This window comes from Gadus chalcogrammus, chromosome 7 (assembly GCF_026213295.1).
Source record: "Gadus chalcogrammus isolate NIFS_2021 chromosome 7, NIFS_Gcha_1.0, whole genome shotgun sequence".
NCBI classification, from domain to species: Eukaryota; Metazoa; Chordata; class Actinopteri; order Gadiformes; family Gadidae; genus Gadus; species Gadus chalcogrammus.
Window position 1 is genome coordinate 703,945 of NC_079418.1, and position 5,913 is coordinate 709,857.

General features: G+C 44.5%; 1 pseudogene; it reads right to left on the reverse strand.

Moving 5' to 3' along the window:
- Positions 1–1,166: 1,166 nt before the first annotated feature.
- On the reverse strand, positions 1,167–1,290 carry LOC130386782 (5S ribosomal RNA; annotated as a pseudogene).
- Between the last annotated feature and the right edge of the window lie 4,623 nt (positions 1,291–5,913).

Consider the following 5,913-nt stretch of genomic DNA (forward strand, 5'->3'; position numbering starts at 1 on the left):
AGCAGCAATGCGTCTCTACATTCACTTTGAATGGGATCGTGCTGAGCGTCAACTTTTTGCATCTTTTGGTGTGAATGCAGGGTAACCCTTCGTAGTACCATTTAACTCTGATCGCGAGTTGCGACAAACCTGGCTCTGTCGAGCCAGGTTTTCCCAAGATAGCCTGGGTATGTTCAGCGAGGTTCGTAGTATACCCCACAGCTCTGATGCTTTGAAGAATACTGATGACGGTTTCGCCAATTTAGCCTCAACTCATCGCCGAGAAACATTAAATCATTTATACGTTTGAATCCAAACGCAAGCGAAAAATCGATACGCCAAAAATACAGCTTGTTTACGACCATTGCGCAATAATGACACATTTAAATCCCTGGCATTGCGATTAATGATTGCTTCGAGCTGTCCTATGTATCCACCAACCTGGCAACCCCAGAATAATAGCCCTTTAAGGTTAGGTTCAAGGCACTTCAATTGAATGCTAGCACTAGCACGATAACGTTTGAGATGGGAAATCCTTCGTGTGCCGGTTACGCAATGCTACTCGGTGGTTCGGCCATCTTTGAGACATGAAATCGTAAAAGAGGACATAGCTCACAGTGCACGTGAGCACAGTTGCTGCGTTTACATGTAAACTTCTGATCCGATTAGAAGTGGAAGAACAGCCCAATCTGAATAAAAAATGATCATATATACGCCTCAATCTGAATACAATCCTCTGATCGGAATAGAATTCCATGCGGAATAGAAGAAGTGATGTAGTCTGCAATAATTGACATGTATACACTTATTGTGATTAGTTTGGGGTGGGTGTGGCTACTTTTTTACTCAGAGAGATGGCATCAGCAGCTTCAGTAGTGCGTCTGTACTTTTATGCACACCGAACTTGACCGTTGTCAAGGAAAGTGGATTTTTGGCTTTCTTATCACTCCGCAAGTAGTTCGGTAACTTATCAATAGCAGCGTGTCTAGTTGCTAAGCGACATCAACGGTGGACTATTTCTCTGCTGATCAACACTACGAATAGTATTCACCGCAAACAACTGTTTGAGGATATTTTTAATAAATAATTTTGTATTGGTTTATTTTATTTAACTGGGATAGTGTACATTAATTAACATTCCTGTAAATGCACCAGAGTTAGTCAGAACGCTATTTTCCATCTAGTGTCCCTTACAGCACCTGCTATTCCCAGGCGGTCTCCCATCCAAGTACTAACCAGGCCCGACACTGCTTAGCTTCTGAGATCAGACGAGATCGGGCGTGTTCAGCGTTTTGGCAAGTAGCCGTGTAATAAGCGGGATAATTTATAGAACCTCGCCGGTCATTATCGAAAATAATACCCTTCAGAGCGAAGCACAAGACCTCCGCTTCGCGTCAGGGTCCGGTTCGCCCTGTCGAGGCTTACGTTCCCATCAATGACTGGCGTTCTGTAAAACATTATCCTTTACATTTATCATATAAGTCAAGACCAAGATAACGGTTGTGCGTGAGAGACATATGAACGTACGCTTACCACTTTGGTAAATACCATATACAATGCATTCGGATTGCATGATAGGAATAGATCTATTCCGATTGCAAATCTAATCGGATCCGAAGTGTCCATGTAAACGCGGCTAGTGTTGCCCTAGGTTGTGTACTACCTCGGGGTTTAGTGGGGTTAGGGTAAGGGGGCATGGTCTTTGCTAACGTACGATGTTGCGCAGTAGCAACAACAAAGAATGTCCCAATGCGTCCCAAATCGCACATTCCCAACCGTGTGGCCACACCCACAACACAGAGTGTGAGTAACCAATCGTATCTCCTCAAATTTCTACTCCCACAAACAAAAAAACAAGGTAAACATCTCAAAAACCCGATGTCAGGTTAAATTAATATGTAGCATCGATCGGAAATAGCGAAAAACAAACTAGACTGAATACAACCCACACAAAATGTAATTGTAAAAAACAAAAAAACGATTTACGTACGGCTACGATACGTTTACATTTCTCGTAAAGTTCGGACTGAACTTGAACTTCACAAATGCATCCGACAGCAGTGAACTAAATAGGGGCAATGTTTGTACATCTTCTTCTTCTCTTCTTTCGGACAAACCCGTTTTTATTTTATTTTTTTCTTAAGTTGCCGAAGTCTGCGTCTGTCCGTTCACATGGTCAGAGGCGGCCGTCCGTCCGTCTGGAAGACGTCTAGGAGGTTCTCAGCAGGTTGGTGAGAACTGAGAGGGGATTTCCACCTGCATCTGGGAAGGTTAGCAGAAGCTTTAGCACTCCATTCGTCGGAAGAAAGCGAAAGAATAATTTATCTCTGTCAGTACAGTAAGGATGTTCATAGACCCAAGTGCCAAGAACCAACAATCACGAGGTTAACCCATTCCCCGTACACAACACAGATAGCTAGGGTAAGATGCTACATGATGCTACAGATGATAAGAATAATGTAATAGTAATGAGCTGAATAATGGATTATGACGATAATGATTTAGTGATTATAATGGATGATAAGGATAATGATTTAATAATGATAATGGGTGACATGGATCAATAGAGTACACCTACTTTGTCTTGGTTGCCCGCGGTTTCCCTCGTAGTTTTTGCCGCTCTCGGGATCCGTTCCTGCGAGAACATCGCACAAACAAAAACATTAACAGTCGCAATGCATCATGGGAGTTGTTGTTTTTTTTAGACCCAACTGTCATGTTGGCTAGCACAGGCCTGGTCCATCGCAATGCATCATGGGACTTATTGTATCCGAGACCCACCTCCCTGCTGGAACGCTAATGCTCCAACACAGGGCTGGTCCATCGCAATGCATCATGGGACTTATTGTATCTGAGACCCACCTCCCTGCTGGTACGCTAATGCTCCAACACAGGGCTGGTCCATCGCAATGCATCATGGGACTTATTGTATCTGAGACCCACCTCCCTGCTGGTACGCTAATGCTCCAACACAGGGCTGGTCCATCGCAATGCATCATGGGACTTATTGTATCCGAGACCCACCTCCCTGCTGGAATGCTAATGCTCCAACACAGGGCTGGTCCATCGCAATGCATCATGGGAGTTGCAGTTCCTGACACCCACCTCCCTGGATCTTGAAGCAGAGCTTCTTCTTCTGGTAGGCCACGTAGCTGGACGCCGCGCCCAGGATCGCCATGCCGACCGCGCTGGCGATGCCCGCGATCTGACCTGCACCGGCTTCTGTGGACACACACACACACACACACACACACACACACACACACACACACACACACAGACACAGACACACACACACACACACACACGGAGACACACACACACACGCGCAAGCACACACACACAAACAAAAGGAGACACAAGCACAGACACACACAGACAAAAGGAGACACACACATACACACACACATACACACACACAAGCATGCAGACACACACACACACACACGCGCAAAAGCATGCAGACACACACACACTTTTATAACATCTTATTGTACAAGTAAACAAGAGTACAATTCTTAGGTTTGGTTCATCAACAGCCACATAGCAGGAACAATACAAGATAAAGTAAATAAAGATAAAATACAAAAGATGCAGTTCTCCAAAAACGCCACAAGGGGGCAGTATACACCCGTGTTGAAACCACAACAGCCGCAGCGCTTCGGTAAGGCAACCAACGCGTCAGACGGGGCGGACGGGCAGACAGGGGGTGTATTCTGAGAACAACGGCGTCCAATAGGGAGAAAAGTTTTCTGTCAGTGTAGGCAGGCTTGCCACCCATACTGAATTCCAGTGCTGAACTCTCAGGGCTAAGTAGGCCGACACGTTGTTCTTGCGCACAAACACAGCTATCACTCCTTGTTATCATTGGGACTAATACCATGACGACACACTTTAGTGTTTTGCTGACCAAGTGGGGACTCCTTGACAACAAAACAATGACAACTAAAAGGGGAACCCCTACTCCACGGGTGAAGTTTAGACACACACACACAGAGAGAGAGAGAGAGAGAGAGAGAGAGAGAGAGAGAGAGAGAGAGAGAGAGAGAGAGAGAGAGAGAGAGAGAGAGAGAGAGAGAGAGAGAGAGACAGACAGACAGACAGACAGACAGACAGACAGACAGACAGACAGACAGACAGACAGACAGACAGACAGACAGACAGACAGACAGACAGACAGACAGACAGACAGACAGACAGACAGACAGACAGACAGACAGACAGAAGGGAAGTTTACACAGAAGGGGGATCACTGGAAGCCCCCACTTCCAATGCTAGAGGAAGCACAGGGCCGGAGAGCCCAGCTCCACTAATACACCGAACCGGATCTCTGTGAGGGAGGACCTCTTTGGAAACGTTGAGTGAGTCATGAGGGAGAGGTGTAAGACGGAGTACTGAACTAGGGCGTTGGCTTGGGAGGGAGGGAAGGGGGGAGAGAGAGAGATGGAGAGAGAGTTTATGTAACTGTAGAGAGAGAAAGAGAGCACAATAGAACACATGCGAGAGAGAGGAAAAAAGTATCACTGGAAGCTATTCCAAACAATTTCCCTGGAAACTTTGAGGTGTTGTGTACGGCCTTGTCTAATAGCTTTCCACACACACACACACATATGGTTCTTAAAGGGCCAGCGTACAGATTCTCCTTTAATGTTTATAAATGACAACAAACAGTTTTACACCTGACAAGAGAGCATGGGACAGTCTTTATTAGGACGGCAGGGAGCATAAAAAAACCAACACACAGGTGAAACAGGCTTCCCTAGAGACATAATACAAAAGAGAAGGCCGCCAATACAGAGTAAACACAAAAATATGTTTGCTTATTTAATCTTCTGCAGTAGAAAAAATCAAGCAGTATTTAAATACTTAACCCTGATAAACCAAACATAAAAAAGCACATTGTTGTCTAAACAGATTTGTTGGACAATTTGTTTCAGAAATTGAAGCTAGCTTATTGCTATCTTATAGCTTACATAAGCCTCCTAGAACACTAAGATCTTCTGAGACCAATCTGTTAATTATCCCCAGAGTAAACACGAAACATGGGAAAGCAGGATTTACTTACGATGCAGCGAATCGTTGGAATAAACTCCCAGAGGATTTAAGACTTGCCCCCAACTCTGACCACTTTCAAAAACTAGACTGCAGACTTTTATGTGTGCTTTAGCTTTTCTGTTCTTTCTACAATGCATTTTTTAACTTTGCCATTTGTTTCTTTTACGCATCTATTCTATTTTATTATATCGTATGAAAATGTTTCCACGTGAAGCACTTTTGAGTCTGCTTTGTGAATGAAAACTGCTGCATGAATAAAGTTGCCTTGCCTTGGCTAATTGGTCACCAAAGTCAGTTAACCTAAGCTGGAGAATTCCACCAACCACACCCAGACCAGCGGCCACATACCACAACCTGTTTCTCCAAAGGTGTGAACCCGCTGCTAAATCCTGTGTCTCCTCTTGAGAAGAATTTGAACCCGTCGCCAAAAAAACTAAGCGCTAGCGACACAAGCCACGCTAATTAAAATAACAAATATTCGCCCCGCGGGGAAATAAAATGGCCGCCACATCCGTGCCAACACGAATGCCGTCTGAGATGCGAGACGAACTGATGACACATATGTGGCAATGGAAACAGGAAGTGGGATGGAAATGTACTTCCTGTTTGGAGGTTAATCCTCAAAGCTGCTTTGAGGACAGAAGGAATTCCTTGTACCGATTCTGTGGAAGAGTTTTTATTGTGGGCACGCCTGCGACGGAATTTACAAAACAGCATTAGAACCATCTCATGGGATTAACGTTTTGTCGGCCATTGTCCTTTCAAAAGATCATCAACCAATCTATTTTATTTATTTAAATTTTACACTATTTATTGTGTGAGTGTTTATGTGAGCATTGTTTTAGCACAAGAAAATTCAGTTTTATGGACCTACTGCAC